The sequence below is a fragment of the Panthera pardus genome, unplaced genomic scaffold (genome assembly GCF_024362965.1).
Source record: "Panthera pardus isolate Hobbes unplaced genomic scaffold, ASM2436296v1 HiC_scaffold_13, whole genome shotgun sequence".
In the NCBI taxonomy this organism is placed as follows: Eukaryota; Metazoa; Chordata; class Mammalia; order Carnivora; family Felidae; genus Panthera; species Panthera pardus.
The window spans coordinates 76,473,723-76,495,984 of record NW_026526688.1 but is presented as its reverse complement, the minus strand read 5'-3'; the positions used below and the strand labels follow the sequence as shown (position 1 = coordinate 76,495,984).

The 22,262-nt window shown below is 35.7% G+C and overlaps 1 protein-coding gene and 1 pseudogene across 6 annotated transcripts in view; one reads left to right on the top strand and one right to left on the bottom strand.

Annotated features, from left to right (window-relative positions):
* Positions 1-22,262, bottom strand: part of LRBA (LPS responsive beige-like anchor protein) — a 781,419-nt gene that overhangs the window by 695,693 nt on the left and 63,464 nt on the right. The window lies entirely within an intron of this gene.
* On the top strand, positions 9,229-10,063 carry LOC128776697 (Y-box-binding protein 1-like; annotated as a pseudogene).

Genomic DNA, 22,262 nt, shown 5'->3' with positions numbered 1-22,262 from the left:
TTACCTTTTTTATGGTTGTATTTTTTTGAATAATGTAGCCTAGAAACTGATGTATAGTCTTTTTCTGCATTTTAGCATGATTTGGTCTCCTATGCCATACAGAACATTTTTCACAACTCTCCATTTCAACATATTTTAGTCTTGGCCTGAACTTCATAAACAATTTTTATAGCAACCTTCAGGGTGGCATAACATGCTTTCTATAGGTTATAGTTTAATGTACAAGATTATAGAAATTTTAAAGCATATTATTCAAAGAATTCAAATCAACCTTCACAAGTTTTGAATTAGGATTTTAATTGGGCATGATGATTACTTTCTTCAATGGTTATATTAATAAAATATTTTAAATCTAAGTCAGTTGTATTTTCAGAATACCAAGAAACACATACAGATGAAAAATAATTATCTTCTCTTCAAAAGATTTATAAACCTGGAAAAACTGTAATACAGAGAAAATTCTAATGCTTCAAAGTAAAGCTATATTTTCTGTATAATCTTTCCTAATTTTTCCTCAAAGACGTGGCCAGAGAAAGGTATAGCAGAAAACTCGGACAGAGTGCAATCACAATTTATGCCCCAACTAGATATTTTCTATTTCTTGTGACAAATCACATTTTGTCTCTGAACCTGACTACTCATTTGTAAAGTAAATCAAGAGTAAGCTTCTTTTATTTATATGCATCCTTCAAAAATGTATTTACTTTTTAAAAAGTGCTAATCCCAAAGTATCCAATTTGTCCCTAAGAATCCAAACCTAAATGAATGTGACCTTACGCATGTCTATAGTCACCAGAAACTTATTAATAGGGTGAAGTTGAGGGGAAATTACAATGCTGTGTCACAGACTGTAACATCTCCCAATTTACATTTTTTTCTTCTTCTATAATAATATAGAGTTTCTAGTCTGGTACATGAGACCCAGGCAAAAAATTTCCTTTCTAGATTTCCTTGACATTACCTGCCATGTCACCAAGTTCTGACCAATGAGGACAGGCAGTAGTATGTGCAACTTCTGGCTATTACTCTTAAAGGAAAGAACACAACTTATCTTTGCAACTTTCCTCCTTCCTCTTATGTAAGCCACTGAAAAACAGCAAGAACTAGAGTAGTTATCTCGGAATCTATGCCATAAGTCTCATGTTGAATATAACAGAACAGAAAGATCTATGGATCCTGACAACAATTTCATAAATTCATTTGTCCACATAAAGATCTGTACATGAATGTTTACGGAAGCTTTATCCATAATCACCAAAAACTAGAAACAATTCAAATGTTCACCAACTAGTAAATGGATAAACAAGTTGTGGTACAATCATACAATAGAATACTTACCAGCAATAATAAGGAACAAATTATTGATATCATTTACAATACAAATTAATATCAAAAACATTATGCTAAGTCCAGCAAGTTATACACAAAAGCTACATATTGTATGATTTCATTTATATGACATTCTGGAAAAGGCAAAAGTACAGGGAGAGAAACTGGATCAGTGTTGCCAGGGGCTGAGGATAGAGGGACAGAATTAATCAAAAAATCCTGAGAAGACTTGAGAGTAATGAAATTTTGGTACCTTGATTGTGGTACTCGATACACAAATATATCTGCCACATTTCATAAAACTGTATACCTAAAAAGGGTGAATTTAACTGTATGTCATTTTTTTTTTAAATGTTCATTTTTGAGATAGAGCACACACATGTACACAGGGTAGGGGCAGAGAGAGAGGGGGACAGAGGATCTGAAGCGGGTTCCTTACTGACAGCACAGAGCCCAACGCAGGGCTCAAACTCACCACAAACCAAACCATGAGATGATGACCTGAGTAAAGCCGTACATTTAACCAACTGAGCCACCCAAGTGCCCCTACCTCTATGTCTTAGTAAATCTTAAAAAAAACAAACAAACAAAATAAAAACCTCAAGCCATTTGCCATTTGTATCAAAGACAAGAGAAAAATAAGATCCTCCAACTAGAGGCAACAATGTAGAATTAAAATGGCAAAGTCATGTAATACAAGAAAATTAAAAGAAAAACGTCACTATAGTAAAAAGCATGTTTTACTGATAATGAATTATCATCTTTATAGTTTTCAATAACTCATGTACTAGAGAAAGTAACAAAACCATCTCATTTCTCCCTGTTCATTTTACCTTTCATAAAATTTAAAAATTTTCACTGAACTACGACATGTCTACAAAAGCAGTATTAAGCAAAAAGTTTCCATGTAGTCTGAGAAATACTGGATTAAACAAGGCTAGAGATGTTTACACAATAGGATTGCCACAATATTCATATTCACAATACGATATGCTACTATATTTTTATGTCTCCAAAAGTTAGATAACCAATGCATGGATTTCCTACAATTTATTTAACAATGGAATCTTTTTTTTCTGACAAGAGCTTTTCACAGGAGTAACATTCTTCCAAAGGCTTTTCTGAGAAACACTGGATAATATAATTGTATTCTTGAATCTTATTGCCATGAATAATATCACAGAATTATCTAATGTTTTACATTAGATAGGCTTTTCAAATCTTCAGGTGAATGGCTTAAAGCAACCTATTTGTTTTTCATAAGTTCCTTTCTATGATTAAGAACATAGTTATTAATCAAAAAAAAGAGACATCTCAAATTAAGATTGCTTTAAGGAAAAAGAAAATATCAGCAATCAAAAGCAATCAAACTGTCCCATCCCTTCCTCTACAAACCAGAACACAAGTACAGCAAAACAAATGCCCTCCCACACTTAATTAGGGCTGTTCTACATGCCAAGAGAGTTCAGCTGAAGTAACCAGTGACGTTCAAGGCTATGTCATTAAGAACTTTATGGCTTCCCTTGTATCACTTATTCTAAGAAAAAAATCAGTCACCATGTCATGAGGATATTCAAGAAGCTATGTAAAAGGCCCACCTGGAGGGGAACTGAGGTCTCCAGCCAATAGTTTGCATCAACTTGCCAATCAAGTAAGTAGCCCTGGAAGCTGGTCATCCAGCCCCAGTTGAGTCTTCAGATGAATAAAACCTCAGCCAACATCTGAATTGCAACATTAGAGACTCTAAGCCAGAACTATCCTGCCAGTTTGCTCCCAAATTCCTGACCCACAGAAACTGTGAGCTGGTAAATATTTATTATTGCTTTAAGCTGTAAAGTTTTGAGATAACTTGTTACACAGCAACACATAACTAATATAATTATAAATCAATCAGCTAACAGTAGTTGGGGAAAACCGTTTTACTCTGTTTCTGTACTATTTCAATTTTTTTAAATCCCAACACAAAATAAATAATTTAAAAATACAAACAATAACCACATATAAGCATTGAGTGATTACTATAAGCTATATACTATGCTAAGTGCTTTACATAAATTAGCATTTTTAATTATCTCTTACAAAAACTTCTATTATCTTCACTTAATAGACGAGGAATCTGAAACATAACTAACTTGCCTAAACTCACAAGGTACTAAGGTAGGTGAACCAGGCTTTCAACAATGTATAACAACTGTATTTAATAGACTGTGACAGGTAATACAGACTGGCTAATCCAGCATCTCTTGCCCAAAGTCTTATCAGATAACTGATGAATGAACGCATATTTCTTGTTTCAAGAATGAAACAGAGGTGGCCTGGCTGGCTCAGTTGGTAGGGCATGCGACTCTTGATTTCAGCATACGTCATAATCTCAGGGTGGTGAGTTCAAGCCCCACAATGGACTCCATGTTGGGTGTGGAGCCTACTTTAAAAAAAAAAAAAGACTAAGGGGTGCCTGAGTAGCTCAGTCAGTTAAGCGTCCAATTTTGGCTCAGATTATGATCTCCCAATTCTTGAGTTAGAGCTCTGCATTGGATTCTCTGTCTCCCTCTCTCTCTGTCCCTCCCCTACCCTCACACACTCTCTCTCAAAAATAAATAAACATTTAAAAAAAAAAAAAAAAAAGCGAGTGGCACCTGAGTTGCTTAGCCGGTGAAGCGTCCCACTTTGGCTCAGGTCATGATCTCAAGGTTCATGAGTTCAAGCCCCATGTCGGGCTCTGTGCTGACAGCTCAGAGCCTGGAACCTACTTCGCATTCTATGTCTACCTCACTCTCTGCCCTCCCCTGCTTGGGATCCGTCCATCTCTCTGTGTCTGTGTCTGTCTGTCTGTCTCTCTCTCTCTCTCTCTCTCTCTCTCTCTCTCTCTCAAAAATAAACATTTAAAAATAAAAATTTTAAGTGAAATGCAATAACCTGTTATTTTGAAAGCTATTAACTTGATGTATAAAAACATTACAGAACTCAAACACCTAAACCCCTCCTCTCTAGTTTTCTGCCACTACAAAGATTGGAAAGATAAATGCTTACTTTTCCAGCATCCTTAGCATCTGAATGGCCATGAGAAGTTCTGGCAAGCAGATATGAGAAAGGCTGAAAGGTATTAATGAAACGATTTGGTTTGCTTGATAAAAAGAAAACAGATGTAGCTGGCATAACCCTTTGTTCTTCTACCTTCCTCACTCCCTTGAACAAAAATGTCATGTCCAAAGGTACAGTAGCCATCTTCATATCACGAAGCTTACAAGCACAAGCATAGAGAGAAAGCCAATGCATGAAGAATAGTAAAAGGAAAGGTAGAAAGCGTTTAGCTCTTTAAGCTTATTAAATAGAACATTTTTTTTTAAGTTTATTTATTTTTGATAGAGACAGAGCATGAGTGGGGGAGGGGCAGAGAGAGGGAGACACAGAATCAGAAGCAGGCTCCAGGCTCTGAGCTGTCAGCACAGAGTCCGATGCGGGGCTTGAACTCACAGACCGTGAGATCATGACCTGAGCCGAAGTCGGATGCTTAACCAACTAAGCCACCCAGGCACCCCTAAATAGAACCTTATTAAGCAGAGCCACTAATACCAGCAACTGCCTATCTCAAATTCCTTGTTATGTGAGAAAAATAAAACCTCTATTTCGTGCAGTGGCTATTATATGTGGATTCCACTGCTTAAAGAACACCAACCTATTTAATATACAGATATTCAATAAATGGTGCATAAATGAATGAGTGGGTTAACAGAGAGAGCGATCTTGGACAGTTCCTTGTTCTAAATATGACTTAGAACTTTGCATTTAACTTAAGTGACTATAATTCATTTTGTGCTTTAGAAAAATGTATCACAAAGTTATAACAGATATGAATATACACACACCAGAACACAGCAATTCTGTTCCATGAAATATCTCTAGATAAATTGCCGTTGTAGTACATTTGTCTAAACAATATTTCAAGAGGGCTAATTTTAATGAGATAAATGATACAATAATACCAAATTTTCACAGACAAAGATATCAGTGGATATTCTAGCATCAAAAGACTAAAGACTTCAGGTATTAAATTTATTCAAACGAAATAATGAAAGCTCTGATAAGTTACAGCAGACTTTAAAGTCGAATAACAACCAAACAATGTACGTTGGGGTCTATAACCGTGATAAGAATTTACTGTAATACATATGTTTAAGTAGAAGAGTAATACTCAGCAGAATGTACTAAATCTCTACTACCCAAAATGTTTGAAGAATACAGTAACTCTGTTTACTGAGTTTTATGATTATTTGAGAGTTAATCAGAAAATATTTCCTATCTTGGGGCTCCTAGCTGGCTCAGTTGGAGCATGCAACTCTTGATCTCGGGGTGTCAGGGTCGTGAGTTTGAGCCCCATGCTGGGTGTAGAGATTACTTAAATAAAAACTTTAAAAAATTGTTTTTAATATTTCCTATCTCAAATATACTATGCTAAAGGTTTAAATATATAGGAACAGATGCCCAGCCAAGAACTATTTTTTTTTTCCAAATAGCAACTATCTTACATAAAATTTAAGATCACTTAAGCTGAGTGAATTTTAGTTTCAAATATATAAGAAATGAGAATGACTGCTACTGAAAATATTTAGACAAAACTGAAAAGACAGTATCAATGGGGGAAAAAAGCAGCTGATATGGCAAGAGGACAGTTTTGGCAATGAGAAGAGAAAAAATGAAACTGACAAAAAAGCATAGCCAGGCTTTAAAATCATACTCCACATCTCTGTATCAGGAAGAAGGCAGAAAAAAAATCCTAAACAAGAATGGCTAACAATATGAACTTTGGCATGAAGTTATACTCTAAATCATGGATACTGGACAGTTCTTTTCTCATCTTAAATATCCAATCACTCTGAGAGCTGAGAGGCATACAGAACTCAATATAGGCAGGGCCTAACAATTCAACCACTTATAAAAATATCATCGGGGCACCTGGGTGGCTCAGTTGGTTAAGTGTCCAACTTTGGCTCAGGTCATGATCTCATGGTCTGTGAGTTCGAGCCCCGCGTCAGGCTCTGTGCTGACAGCTCAGAGCCTGGAGCCAGCTTTGAATTCTGTGTCTCCCTTTCCCCTGCTTCTCCCCTGCTCATGCTCTGTCACTCTATCTTACAAAAATAAATAAACATTCAAAAAAATTTAAAAATAAAAATATCATCTACAAAATTATATACAGAAAGGCTCAGAAATTAAGATACAAAAATTTATATTGCAGCACTGTTTGTAAAAATAAAACACTGGAAATAGCCTAAATATCCACCAATACAGAAACAAACATATAAATGATGGTATATCCGTATAAGGGAATACCATGTAACCTTTAAAAAGAATATAAATCTATATATGTTAGTATGTCATGGTATTCAAGACCTACTACTAAATTTACAAATCAGTACATACATTATGATCGTATTTCTTTAAAAATACAATAAAATTTCAATTAAATAACATGAACATTTAGCTTCAGTGTAAGTATCAGGCCAAATTATGTTGCTTAGTTTTAGCTAGATGCCCACTTATGCATCACTTCAGGCATTCCTAAAGTTTAGGTGACAAATGATTATATTATCAAGTATATTAACATCATAAATAATCAACATAACAGTATCAGTAATATGAAAAGGACAAGTCATTTGGATTTAATACAGTCACTCTCAAACACAGACATTCTGGAGTAAAAATCTCGTTACATGTGCTATACATTAAACGTCTATCAGATAGGGTGCCTGGGTGGGTCAGTCGGTTAAGCATCCAACTAACTCTTGATTTCAGCTTGGGTCATGATCTTACAGTTGTGTGAGTTTGAGCCCCACAACAGGCTCTGCCACGGACTCTGAACTGACAGCACGGAGCTTGCTTGGGATTCTCCTGCTGTCTCTGCCCCTCCCCCACTCGCACTCTCTGTCTCTCTCAAAATAAACTTAAAAAAAAAAGTCTAGAATAAATGTACATTTCCTACTGTAAAAGTTAAATACTGCACTAATTAGTTATTATGAAAGCTATTAATTATACACATAAAAATGATTGAGAATACAAATAGCTAAATAAGAGGAAAACAGACTGTCACTTAATATGAGTTTAAAAACTGCAGATAGAACATTATATTCTTTTTTTAAAGCAAAAAAAAAAAAAGCGTTTACTAATAGGGTAAAAGCCTGTGATAAATGAATTCAAATAACTGGTTATTGTCCTCTGCCTCATACTCTGCAATCAAAAATCTCAAGTGGTAGGATAAAATTCAATGACTGGAGGACAGAATTATGAGAAAATGCCTTCTTATCATTTCACACTTTCTCAACTCAGCTGTGTATAGTATCAAATTTCAGTTATTTTACTTTTGTGCTTTTTAAAACACATAGACTAAAATTATTGAATTTAATCTCAAATTAACCCCATCCTAAATTTTACACATCTGAACTTTCAGACTCCACATGTCTTACTATGGCACAGTTTTACTATATAAATAAATAATAAATAATACAGAATGGTAAGAGATTTGCTTACATTATAACTTGATTCACACACACGCCTTTAAGATCATTCCTAACACTGAACAAAACACAGTAAGGCTTTACCTTAGCCAGGTAATAGTAAAGAAGAAAGTTCAGTATGTTGATGGCAACATAATCATCACCCTTTGCTTTACAACAGCCCTTTACTGATAGTCAGTCAAAATAATATCTTACCCCACAGTTTACATCAGCGTAAAGAGAGGCTATTTAGGCTTACAAATGTGCCATTCCGTGACCACAAGAGCAATGTACTACTCTGCGTTGCCAAGAAAGTATTCTCTGAATTAGAATACGAGATGTACAAAACTTTACTAAAATGTTCAATAAGAAAACTTCAGTAAGAATTAAAAATTTCCATAGTTTTACAAGTATTCATTTATCTCCAAAATGCCTTCTAAAATGGTGGTATTTGGTTTCATCCTCATATGAATTTCCCAATCAGCCAAAAGTCTATTTTATACACCTCTCACATACACATATCATATTTATGCATTATGTATGGCAGTTATTTCTATAGAAAAAGCCTGAAGGATATACAGCAGACTATTAGTGGTGGCTATCTTGTAAGATGGAGTTACAAAAGGATTTAACTTTCAAAGTCACATATTTATGACACATTTCCATGTCTCAAAAGAAGTACATACATATTTTCTTTGAATATAAGGGAGAGAAAAGATAATTTAATCTTTTCAATATGCACAGAATATGTGGAAAACAAAACAGGAAAAAATAATGCTTCTTAATTTGTATCTACAAAAATCAAATTATGTGCAACTGATGTATCCTATCAAAACTGAGGGAAAGAAAGCTACACAATAAGGATATAAAATAGATCAGGTATACAGTATCAAGTATCCACAATGAAAGATGAGTAAAATATCTACCTTTTGGTGTGAGATCTTAATTTTAATGATAGTACTTTCATGAGTCACTCCCAAACTGCATTTTGTCCAATATCCTTAACCATAAACAATTATAGCTTGAGTGTTTTCAAAAACACAGCTACTCTTAGAACAGTGGTTAAGAGCATATCCTTTGGAGCCAGACCACATTTGACTCCTGGTTCTACCAGATACCAAGTATAAGGGCAAGGGCAGGATAGTTCACCTCTCTATGGCTCACTTCCTCACCTGTAAAATTAGGATAATAATGGTACCCATCTCTTAAAGTTGATGTGACAATTAAATAAACTAAAAGTATCTCAATTAAGGCACATCCTCTTAGATGAGGATTAAAGAACTCACACATCCTTCCATCTGCTATTAAAAATCTCACTTCAAAAATAGTATCAAGTTCGATCCACAGAGGGAGCACACCCCAGAGAGCCCTGAGCAGCCCCACCACCGCCACCGGCCTAGTTAACCATAACATGCTGGGAAAAGGCACAGCTGCGCAAGCAGGCAAATCCACGCAACCACTAGGCCCAGAAGTAGCAGCAGCCCCCGCCGCCCCACCCTCTGCTCTGAGGACTCCAAGCACGAGCAACCGCGCAGGGAGCAAGGGCTCAGGCGACCTCACATCATCGGTGCCTGCGAAAAGGGACAGCAAGATAATCTGTTTTGGGAACAGTAAAATAGTTCACTGTAAGAAACAGATATGATTTCATCCACAGGAATGACACTGAAGAAAATGTATTTGTACACGAGACTGCCATAAAAAAATAACCCCTGGAAGTACCTGCTCAGTACTTCGCAGTAGGAGATGGAGAGGCTGTGGAGTTGATGTTGTTGAAGGAGAAAAGGGTGTGGTAGCAGCAAAGGTCACAGGTCCTAGGGGAGCTCCAGTGCAATGCAGTAAATACACAGCAGACCCTGACAATTATGGACACTTTCCTTCGCAGAAGTCCTCCCCACAATTACCCACAGAATTACCAAACTACTGTGAGTGCGGAAAGGACTCGGAGAGTGCTCTCAAAGGTCTGGCCCCACTGTGCTGGCCATCCTGCAGGCGATGTTTCTACATGCGGAGACCCTCTGAGTGTCAACAAGTCTTCCAACCCTCCGGTGCAGAGAGAAGGGGTTGAGGGTGCTGACAAGCAGGGTACAGGAGAACAAAGTAGACCAGTGAGACAGAAACAAATCACATCAAAGAGACTTCCAGATACGACTACTACAACTCAATTTAGCTTCTTCCCCAATTTCTTAAACTCATGTCCTATTGCTTGTAGACATCTACACATACTGCTTCACAATAAACATGGCTAAAACATAACTGATGATCTTCTCCCTAACCCTGCTATGATTGCTACCCCAGTTGGTAATCCTCCCACATGGCATCTTCAACTCTGCTCTTCCAGCTCTTCCTGCTGACTCTACCTCCTAAAATTTCTTAAATTTGTCCCTCTTCCTCTTTACTACCATCACTAAACTAGCTGAGAACTCCTTCATTACACACACACAGCTATCAGTATACTTGATCTACTGGATTAAATGTCCATAAAATACAGAAGTCTATAAACATGGCTGTCAACATTGCTCACTTTGTAGGAGAGCACAGGAGAAACTGGCCATGGAGAGAAAGAGGCAGAACACAGAACAAAGTTTAAAAAGATAAGGAAAAACAAGAATCATACATGTAAGTTTATACATGTATATACAATAACATGTATGTGTTTATATAAAATTATGTATGTGACTCTATGTATAAAGACATTTTTCTAACCCAAAGCAAATTTGTTCTAAGTTGAGGGTATCTGTATATCCTATTTTCTCTGTTCTTTACTATAAATCTTTTTTTAAGCACTAAAAGAAGAAAAAAACTTATTTCATTAAACTCAATTCCCTTTTTTTAAACTAGGAGCAAGTAACTAAGAGCAACATTTTGTGTATCCTATCACACCTCCATTTATTAATCATATTAAGAGAACTTATCAAAGACTACTCCAGTCAACTATGCAACATATCCAATAGTCACTGTGAAAGAATGGTTCTTTGCATAATTCCACCCAAATCAAATCAATTTGATGGAAAAAAACTACATAGCATACTCCCTCTGATAACTTCAAACTTTATGTAAAAAGGCTTGATGAGGTTCTCAAGTACATTTAACTTCACTTGACCCATATGAACAGAGAATTCTTGCCCTACATAAACTTAGAATTTGTATTTTGTAGAACACTTTTTGGGAAAGTACATGCTATCAAATAATAACTGTAGTAAATTAAATGTAGCCAATTATTTAATTGACTCACACGAGACATAATAAACCCTAATAATGGAGACTTTCACCAGCAGCATTCTATCTCTATGACCCCATAGCACCATCTTGCCTAATTTGGGACTAAGGCGGCGGTGGGGGGGGGGGGGGGGGGGGGTTCTTTGCCTATCGCACTCAATTGGTTCAAAATGGTTAAAAACAAAACCATAATAATCCTTAATACAATAACCCAAGTCATTTATAACAGCCATCAAATGTAATATGCACTCACACAAACTTCCACACCTCTTCTTTCCTGGCCTTCAATTATTTGTAAGTTTACTACTTTTACCATGTCAAGATTAATAAGAAACATTTTTTTCCAATTAAGATACTATTGAACACACTACATAACCAATTCTGAATCTACATTCCAGAATCATATGGTTTTGTACCATATTATAAAACATTATGATATACTATTTCTGTTCTGGTTTCTTAAGCTTTATGATCAGGCTAGATATCTACTTGATTGATAACTAAGAAAAGACTTGCCCACAGCAATTTATCTAGACCAAAAGCAAAATTATACAATGTGTAAAGTATATCTATATTGTACTCTCACCACTTTTTATGCATTATTATTCCCCCTTTTGGCATCCCTTCTTTTATCCCCAGGTGGACAGAAATCTTATCTTCTCCTCTGGATGTTTGATGATTTTCCTCCAAGAGCAAAATCCCACCCAGATCTATATTCTATACTCTCTGGGTAAACTACCCAAAACTCCAATATTTACTGTAAGTATGTATGTGTGAATGTGTGTATATAAATCAGCATGTGTCTGTGTGTATACGTATGTGGTTGTGTATGTGTGTACACATCAGTGTCTTCCACACAAACTCATGATCTTTCCCATGGGGCTCTCCTTCACTTTGAGGAAAGTACTATCATTATGTTATAAAAGTAAATGTCCCTACCTCACTGTCTTCTTAGATAATCTGCAAGAATTAGAACTCCTATCAACCAATAAGAACTGACACATAAGACTCAACCCAACAGAATACATATTGTTTTTCATAAGAGACTTTTTTTTTACTTTTAATTTTTTAATTTACATCCAAATTAGTTAGTATATAGTGCAACAATGATTTCAGAAGTAGATTCCTTAATGCCTCTTACTCATTTAGCCCATCCCCCCTCCCACAACCCATCCAGCAACCCTCTGTTTGTTCTCTATATTTAATAGTCTCTTATGTTTTGTCCCCCTCCCTGTTTTTATATTCTTTTTGCTTCCCTTCCCTTGTGTTCATCTGTTTAGTATCTTAAATTCCTCATATGAGTGAAGCCATAGGATATTTGTCTTTCTCTGACTAATTTCGCTTAGCATAATACCCTCTAGTTCCATCCACGTGGTTGCAAATGGCAAGATTTCATCCTTTTCGATTGCCGAGTAATACTCCATTGTATATATATACCACATCTTCTTTATCCATTCATCTGTCGATGGACATTTGGGCTGTTTCCATACTTTGGCTATTGTTGATAGTGCTGCTATAAACATTGGGGTGCACGTGCCCCTTCGAAACAGCACACCTGTATCCCTTCGATAAATACCTAGTTGTACAATTGCTGGGTCGTAGGGTAGTTCTATTTTTAATTTTTTGAGGAACCTCCATACTGTTTTCCAGAGTGGCTGCACCAGCTTGCATTCCCAAAGAGACTTAAATACGGAGAACAAACAGAGGGTTACTGGAGAGGTTGTGGGAGGGGGGATGGGCTAAATGGGTAAGGGACATTAAGGAATCTACTCCTGAAATCATTATTGCACTACCTGCTAACTTGGATGCAAATGAGAAAGAAAGGAAAGAAAGAAAGAAAGAAAGAAAGAAAGAAAGAAAGAAAGAAAGAAAGAAAGAAAGAAAGAAAGAAAGAAAGAAAGAAATACTGTTTTCAAGTGCCCATGGGATATATATGAAAATAGACTGTATCCTGGGACATTACTACAAAATTCAACAAATTTAAAGGAAATGAAATCATATACAATGGGTTCTTTGACTACAGGAGAATCAAACTAGAATAGAAAGGTAAAGAAAGAACTAACACAAAGATAAAGTTATCAGAAAAAAACCTCCAAACATTTGGAAACTAAAATATGCATTTCTAAATAATTGACAGGTCAAAAAAGAGTCTCCAGGGAACTAAAAACAAATACCAAGAACTGAATCAAAATAAAATACAACAGGGGTGCCTGGCTGGCTCAGTCAGTAGAGCATGTGATTCTTGATCTCAGGGTCATGAGTTAAAGTCTCACACAGGGCATGGAGCCTACCTAAAATAAATAAATGAATGAATGAATGAATGAATGAATGACTATAAATACAACATATCAAAAATCTGTGAGCCATAGCTAATGCAGTACTTAGAGGGAAACTCTTAGCACTAAATGTATATATTAGAAAAAGGGAGAAGTTTCAAATAATCTACATCTTCATTTTAAGAACCTAACAGAAGATCAAAATAAATCCAAAGCAAGGGGTGCCTGGGTGGCTCAGTCACTTGAACATCCAACTCTTGATTTCAGCTCAGGTCACGGTCTCATGGTTTGTGGGTTTGAGACCCACATCAGTGATTGCACTGACAGCATGGAACCTGCTTAGGATTCTCTCTCTCTCCCTCTCTCCCTCTCTCTCTCTGCATCCTTCTTCAAAATAAATAAATAAACTTAAAAATTTTTTAAATAAATGCAAAGCAAGCTGAAGGAAGGAAATGATAAATTAAAAAGATAATGAAACTGAAAGCAAAAAATAATAGAGAAAAATCAATGAAATAAAAAGATAGGTTTTTGAAAAAAAAAATCAATAAAATTTAGAAAACTTTAGCAGGACTAAAAATTAACAGAAAAAAAGACACAAAGTACCAGTATCAGGAATGAAACAGGAAATATCAGCATAGACCCTGCAGATGACAAAAAATAATACTACAAACAACTCTAACCAAATAATTTGATAACGTAGATGAAATCAGCCAATTCCTCAAAAAACACAAGCTACCACAGTTACTCAATGTGAAATAGATCATTTAAGGGGTGCCTGGGTGGCTCAGTTGGTTAAGCATCCAGCTTCAGCTCAGGTCATTATCTCACAGTTCAGGTTCATGGGTTCAAGCCTCACATCAGGCTCTGTGCTGACAACTCAGAGCCTGGAGCCTGCTTCAGATCCTATGTCTCCCTCTCTCTCTGCCCCTCCTGTGTTTATGCTCTCTCTCAAAAATAAAATAAATGTTGGGGCACCTGGGTGGCTCAGTCAGTTAAGCGTCCGGCTTCGGCTCGGGTCATGATCTCGCAGTTTGTGAGTTTGAGCCCCGCGTCGGGGTCTGTGTTGACAGCTCAGAGCCTGGAGCCTGCTTCGGATTCTGTGTCTCCCTCTCTCTCTCTGCCCCTCCCCCACTCATGTTCTCTCTGTCTCTCGAAAATTAATAAACATTAAAAAAAATTTTTTTAATAAAATGTTAAAAAAAATTTTAATAAATAATTTAAGTGACACAACTATTAATGAAATTGAATTCATAATTTTAAAACTCTCAAAAAAGAATTCTCAAGGTTCACATTGTTTTACTAAAGAATTCTACCAGGGGCACCTGGGTGGCTCAGTCGGTTAAGCGTCCACCTTCAGCTCAGGTCATAATCTCATGGTTTGTGACTTCGAGCCCCGTGTCAGGCTCTGTACTGACAGCACAGAGCCTGGAGCCTGCTTCAGATTCTGTGTCTCCCTCTCTCTCTGCCCCTCCCCTGCTCATGCTCTGTCTCTCTCTGTCTTAAAAATAAATAAATAAAACACTAAAGAAAAAAACATAATTCTACCAAATGTTTAAAATTAACAGTAATTTTATACTCATTTTATGAACTACTATTACTCTGATACCAAAGACAGTACAAAAAAAGGCACTGTATACCAATATCCCTCATGAATATAAACAAAAGAATTCTTAAAATAATAGCAAGTAGAAAACATTTTTTAATTTAAAATAAAAGCAGGGGCACCCAGGTGGCTCAGTCGGTTAAGCATCCAACTCTTGGTTTCAGCTCAGGTCATGATCTCACAGTTCATGAGTTCGAGCCCCACATCGGGCTCTGCACTGACAGTGCACAGCTTGCTTGGGATTCTCTCTCTCTCTCTGCCCCTCCCACACTCGCTTGCTCGCTCTCTCTCAAAATAAATAAATGAGCTTAAAAAATTTCTTAATAGCAAGTAGAATTCAACAATATATAAGAAAAATTATATACCAAATGGATTTGATTCCAGAGATACATTATTTCAGTATCGAAAAATCAAACAAATAACCCACCATATTAATAGGTGAAAGGAGAAAAATCACATGATCATATCTATTGATACAAAATAAAAGCATCTGATAAAATTCAACACCAACTGATGATAAAAACTCTCAGAAAAATATGAATAAAGGGAATCTTTTCAACTTGATAAAGGGCATCTACATAAAATCCACAACTAACATTATAATTTACAGTAGAAGATTGAATGCTTTTCCCAAAGATCAGGAACAAGGCAAGGATATACACTCTCACCACTCTTACTCAACACAGTGCTGGAAGTTAGGGCCAAGGCAATAATTGGCAAAAAGAAAATTAAAGGCATGCATATGAGAAAGGAAGAAACAAACTGCCTCTATTTTGCAGATAACATGATTATCTATGTTGAAATCAAAGGTATGTACCAAAAAACATCCTAGAACTAATAAGTAAGTTCAACATGGTTACAGCCTATAAAAAATTGTGTTCATTTCTGTATACTAACAGTTAATACGTGGACAATGAAATTAAAAATACAGTATTATTTACAGTTGCTCAAAAATCTTTGAAATATTTAGATGTAGATGGATGTAAATCTACCAAAACACATACAGGACTTACATGCTGAAAACAAAAAATGATGATTTAAAAAAATAAAAGAATATCTACATAAATGTAGACATATACTGTGTTCACAGTATAGATACCAACTCTCCCCAAAATGATACACAGATTGAACAAAATTCCTATCACAATCTCAGCAAGATTTCTGCAGATTTGGAATGAATGTTCTAAACTGATACTGAGGTGTGCCTGGGTGACTCAGTCAGTTGAGTGTCTGACTCTTGATTTTGGCTGAGATCACGATCCCAGGGTCATGGAATCGAGCCCCGCACTGGGCTCCATGCTCAGCATGGAATCAGCTTAAGATTCTTTCCCTCTCTCCCTCTGCCCCTCTCCCACTCTCATGCTCTCTAAAATTTCAAAAAAAGGCGGGGGTGGGGGGCACATGGGTGACTCAGTCAGTTAAGCATCCAACTGTTGATTTCAGCTCAGGTCATGATCTCACAGTTCATGGGATGGAGCCCCCATCTGGCTCTCCACTGAAAGAGTGAAGCTTAATTGGGATATTCTCTCTTTCTCTCTTTCTCTTTCTTTCTCTCTCTCTCTCTCTCTCTCTCTCTCTCTCTCTCTCTCTCTCTCTCTGCCCTTCCCTTGCTCACTCATTCTTTCTCTCAAAATAAACATTTATAAATAAATAAATAAAATTGAAAAAAATTACAAATAAAATTGCTATTGAAAAGCAAAAGAACTAAGAGAGCAAAAACAATCTTGAGAAAGAAAAATAAAGTGGAAGAAATTAGTTTACCCAATTTCAAGACCTATTGCTACAGCAGTCAACACTATAGGTAGTACCATGTGAACAGATATATAAACCAACAGAAAGGGATAGAGAACCCAGAAGCAGACCACATAAATATGCTCAACTGACTTCTGACAAAGATACAAAAGCAATTCAATGGAAGAATTCCAATAAACAGTGCTAAAACAATTAGATATCCATAAATGAACAAATGAACCTTCACCTAAGTAGACAGCATACCTTATACAAAAACCGACTCAACGTAAATTGCAGATTTCAAGGTAAAAAATAAAACTTTCAGAGAAACACACAGGAAAAAAATCTTCAGGATTTAAAACTAGGCAAAGAGTTCTTAGATGACATCAAAACCAAGGCTCATAAAAGGAAAAACTGATAAACTGAACTTTATCAAGTAAAACTTTGATCTCCAAAAGATCCTGTTAAGAAGGTGAAAAGACAAGCTGCAAACTACAAGAAAATATTTGCAAGCACACATCTGACAAAAGAAAACACCTAAAATAAATAAAGAACTCTCCATATTCAACAGCAAAATCATCATCATCATCATCATCATCACCTAATCAGATTAGAATAAAAAATTCAAATGTCAAAAGACAAGAATAGGTGTTTTACTTAAGACTACACAAAGATAAATAAGCACATGAAAGTATGTTCAACATCATAAACTCTTACAGAAATGTAAAAGAAAACCACAGTAAGATATCATTAGATACACAATACACAACAGATACACATCTATCAGAATATCTAAAATAAAATATAATAACAAAACCAAATACCAACAAGGATGCAGAGAAACTGAATCACCTATCTGCTGTTGGTGGGAATGTAAGATGAGAGTTAGGTGGAAAACAGAGTAGCAATTTATTGAAATAGTTTTTTCATGTAACTACTATACATACTAACAAATATGTATCTGGTATTTTTCCCCAAGAACTGAAAACTTTTGTTCAGACAAAAACCTGTACACAAATATATTAACAGCAGCTTAATTTGTCTCAGCCAAAAAATGAGAAAAATTCAGATGCCCTTCAACAGGTAAACGGTTAAACTAACTGGTACATTCACACCTTGGATTACTACTCAACAATAAAAAGGAAAAAAAAAACACATTGACACACACAAATATCTAGATGAATCTCCAAAGAATTATACTAAAAAAAAACAAAAGGTCATATGGTATATGATTCCATTTATACAAAATTCTTAAACTCACAAAATTATATAACTCCAGAACAGATTAGTGGTTGCCAAGGGTTAAAGAAGAGTGGAGCAGAAAGTAATTAGATGTGACTGTAAAAGGGCAAAGGACAGATCCTTTTCTGATGGAAACTTCTATACATTTATTGCACTGATGTCAATATTGTATTGTAGTTTTAAGATTTTCCCACTGGGATAAAGAGAGTAAAGGATATAAGGGATCTCTCTCTATTATTTCTGATAACCACATGTGAATCTACAATGATCTCAAAATAAAAAGTATAATTTAAAAAAATAAGTAACTGGGGCACCGGGGTGGCTCAGTCAGTTAAGCGTCCAACTCTTGATTTCGGCTCAGGTCATGATCTCACAGTTCATGAGTTCCAGCACCACATCAGACTCTGCTGCTGGCATGAAACCCACTCGAGACTCCTCTTCCTTCCTCTCTCTGCCCCTCTCCACGTGCACATGCTCTCTCGCGCTCTCAAAAAATAAACATTAAAATAATGATAGAAAGGAAGTAACTAATGTGAGGTGTGACTTAGAATTGTCATAGGATTAATTGTTCCACTGATAATTTCCCATTGAAAAGAAAAATATATTAACCTGGATAAAGTGCTCATTAGCAGGAAATGAAAGCCAAATTAAAGAGCAAAAAAACTCTGGTGAGCACAAATTCTGAAGTCACATAAGACACACAGTCCCAGTTTCATTAACTTTCCATGCTTCCCCACCCCAGCCAAAACAAAAAAAAAAAAAAAAACAAAAAAAAAGTGGGTATGTTTAATCACTTGTCCTACACCTAAAAAAGGCTTGCCATATAACAAAAAAAAAATGATTAGGCATATATTAATATCACACAGAGTTTATTTACCCTATTGACTCAATTCAAATATTTGCATTATAAAATAAATATGCAAATTTGAGCCTTCAAACAGGAAATGAAATTTTCTAAATCCATTACATAACTTTGGATTCATGTGTGCAGTGAAAGCTAATAAATCATTTAAACCTTCACACACAGAACCTTTTTAAATTTGCATTTATCTACAGTAAATACTGCCATGTTCTTTAATAGCTTTCTAGTTCAATCTAGCAAACTAGTGATTTATGGCAGTGATATATTTTAAATATCAGAAATTTGTCACTATGTGACAACCAGTCAGAAGTCCACTGAACTTATATTACTCGGAATCAAAACATCATAGAATATGAAAGAGACAGCAAAATGTCAAGCATTCAATAATCAAATCAATTACTTCAGTATTTGAGTCTGATTATATGCAAAACTGTTCATAACATTACTTATACTTTAAGATCCTTTATTACTTTAACAAGCCCATGTTATCATTCTCTCAATGCTTCCAAGTTATTTTAAAAGACTAATACTATGATTTCACTTACATATGGAATCTGAAAAATAAACCAACAAACAACAGAAAGAGACTCATACAGAGAACAAACTGGTGGTTATAGGGGAGGTGGTTTGGGAAAATAGGTGAAGGGGATTAAGAAGTACAAACAACTTGCAGTTATAAAATAAATGGCAGGGATGAAAAGCACAGCATAGGGAATATAATCAATACTATTATAACAACACTGCATGGTGACAGATGGCAACTATACTTTTCTGGTGAGTATTGCATAATGTATAAAATTGCCAAATCACTATGCTATGTATCTGAAACTAACAAAACACTGTATATCAACTGTACTTCAATAACAAAAATTTTAAAGAAAACACATTGTTAAATTTCATACTTTATAACTTGAAGTCCTTTATAACCTGAGTCTTATTTTGAGGAACAGAAAAATTTACAATATGTAAAAGAAGTATCTATATTACTTTTTTTCCAAAAAACATGAACTTTTAGATCTTTATAATAATTTCGTACCAATATTCTTATGTAGAAAGATTCATCAGATGTGAAAACAGGAACTGTATTAACAATAGAGGAATAAACTGGAAACCTAAACAAACATCTACTATAAGAGATACATGTTGTTTGTGCCTGTATTGCACTCACTTTTCCTTTCATTCCCCCATCCACTTCATTGCATTCTCCTGGCAATGAGGTCACAGTACCTCACACCTAGGCCATAGAGAGGACACATACAAGTTTGCCATTCTCCTGGTCACAATGATAAATCCAGGAGTGAAAACGTGACCTAATTCAAGCCAATCAAAATCATTACCAAGATTTTTTTTTTTAATTGGGAGGTAGAAAAGAAGGGCTTTTGTACTTTGGGGTCAAAAGCTGGAAAGTTACTTAAATTGGCAGCTTTCAGTAGACATCTTTCCTGCCATGTATACAGAGAAATTCATCTGCACCATGAATGGAGAAAGAATATTCTGGTGGCATCAACTCCTCAGTTCCAGCACCTGGTTCCAGAGCTCCCCTGGTTTTCAAAGCTTCATTCAATGATCTATTCTGATCTATCTATTCTGACTGATAGTGAAAAGCTAAAAGCTTTTCCTCTAAGATCAGGAGTAAGACAAGAGTGTCAACTCTGGCCACTTTAAAAAAAAATAGTATTGGAAGGACTAGCCAGAACAATTAGGCAAATACAGAAATAGAAATAGAAATAGAAGGCATCCAAAGTGGAAAGGAAAAACTATTCTGTTTTCAGATGATATGATCCTTTACAAAATTCTACACACTCCACCAAAAACTGTTAAAACTAATAAATGGATTTGTTAAAGTTGCAAGATACGAAATCAACATTCAAAAAAAAAGTTGCATTTCTATACAGTGACAACAAGCTATCTGATAAAGACATAAAATAAACAATTTTCATTTGTAATAGCAAGAAAAATTATAAAATACTTTAAGAACAAATTTAACCAAGATAGTAAAAGATCTATACAATGAAAAACATAAATAAAACACTGATAAAAGAAATCGAAGACGCAAATGAATGGAAAGATATTCCATGTGCTTGGAAGAATTAAAATTGTTAAAATGTCCATTCTACCCATTGATGTACTAGTCCCACTTGTTTATTTTTTCTTGTTTTGCCTGTGCTTTTGGTATTAGATCCAAAATGCCATGGCTGAGACCAATGTCAAGAAGCTTTTCCTTGAAAATACATGTTTAAGGGGGCGCCTGGGTAGCTCAGTCTGTTAAGCGTCCGACTTCGGCTCAGGTCATGATCTCGTGGTTCACTAGTTCAAGCCCCATGTCAGGCTCTGTGCTGACAGCTCAGACCCTGGAGCCTGCCTCAGAATCTGTGTCTCCCTCTCCCTCTGCCCCTGCCCCATTCATTCTCTCTCTCTCTCTCTCTCTCTCTCTCTCTCTCTCTCTCTCAAAAATAAACAAAATATTTTTTTTTATTTTAAAAAAAGAAAAAAAATATACGTTTAAAAAGAGGAAAGGCACCTGGGTGGCTCAGTTGGTTGAGCATCCAACTCTTGATCCCCAGGGTTGTGGAATCACGCCCCATGTCAGGCTCTTCACTAAGCAAGGAGCCCGCTTGAGATTCTCTCTCTCTCTCTCTCTCTCTCTCTCTCTCTCTCTCTCTCTCTCTCTCTCTCTCTCCCCCCCCCCCCCGCCCCTCTCCTCCACCCACACTCTTTAAAATAAATAAATATATAAAGGTGTTTTTTTTTTAAGAGGAAAAACATGTAAGTATGTTACATTTGTTCATAAAGACCCAAACAAAATTTGGAAAAGATGTGTGAGGTGCCAATAATAGTTACTTTTCAGGTTTTCTTTAGCAGTGACTAAATTCATTTAGGGGGAGATTATTTGGCAGGAAAAAAGAGGTGGGAGAGAGATATCATCATATTCATTTTTATTTTTGAACTATTAATCTATCATCCATATAAAATATTAAACAAAGACCCAAAAAATGGTCATTATATTTGATAGCCCGGAAAATCCTGGAAAAAATACCATCCCAAAGATAACCTAATACTGGCTCAGATACTATAACCAACTAACACGTTGGTATCAATAAAGATGATCTTTCATACACGATCCATCTTCATTTTCTTTTTAGTCTCAGTATTATGTAAAGTGTTTTACCCCTAAAGAAAGAGAAAAGCAAAGTGGAGACTGTGGTGGACGATGGGTAGAGAAGGATAATTTAATCAATCCGCTGCACTTACAAAATAAATGCCCTAAAAGCAAAAATATTCAAATGGTATTTTTGAAGCTCATTTTCATACATGCTAAGCCTTTCCTCCTTGCTCTTACATTGATATTTGTCTTAATGTTCAAATTGGTTAAATGGTGTATCAGGATTCTTCCAGATAGTTTAACATATCACAAAACCAGGAAGGTAAACAGTGCTAGAAGGTGAAATATTTAACACAGTTAACAAGTTTTCCCAACCAAAAGCATACTAAAGGCAATGAACCTGTATTTACCA